This window comes from Montipora foliosa, chromosome 2 (genome assembly GCF_036669935.1).
Source record: "Montipora foliosa isolate CH-2021 chromosome 2, ASM3666993v2, whole genome shotgun sequence".
Lineage (NCBI taxonomy): Eukaryota > Metazoa > Cnidaria > Anthozoa > Scleractinia > Acroporidae > Montipora > Montipora foliosa.
The window spans coordinates 413,978-414,790 of NC_090870.1; positions in this window are offsets into that span (position 1 = coordinate 413,978).

An 813-nucleotide genomic window follows, 5' to 3' on the forward strand; every position below is an offset into this window, starting at 1 on the left:
AACGTGATCGGTACAATGTACGCACAGCTTATATGTGTGCGCTCCTGATTTCAATAAGACTTCTTACAACGTATTGACACTTTCAACACCAAATTTGACATCCCACCAACCAAAACCTGTGTTTGTTGCGGTTCAGAAAATGTGTTAATGAACTACCTGAAGCGTGCAAGAGGTGAAGCACCCAATTGCTCGTCCCTAAATGATTGCCAATTATAGCACTTTCAGCACACCTTCAAAAAAACACATTTTCAAACACCATTCCTCACTACGCAAAACCTACCGAACTAAACAAAGTTCTCTTCAAAGCTTACAATACAGCTGTCATATATGCAAAACAGGGTCTCGCCCCAAAAAACAACATAGACAACCCGGCAATACGGAGGTAAAAACAACTAGACAAGTAAAAAACAATTGCCCAAAAAGGTTGAGACACTGAATGGAAACTCCACCTCTGTCTTCCTAAAAAACCCTCTTCTAGGTTCATGAAAAAAAGGCTGCACGCACGCCCCTCCCTCCCGGTCCCCCCTCCCCTTTTTCAATGTTGATACCCTTTAGTCTGAGTGCCAAGTGGAAATGGAAACAACTTTGCTTTGGGGGGGAAGGGGGGGGTGTTGGAGATGCGCTGACTATGAATGACACGCATTTGTACGGTTATCAACAAGTGAGTGTCTCAAACTCTTTTTGCAACTGCTTGTCTCGAGGTGTCGCGTGTAATTATCAGGCGGACTCACGGAACAATCAATGGTCAGCAAAGGTATCAATGGCAAGCAAGAAAAATGGAGCTTGAACTGGATAGACGTTATGGCGTTCTAG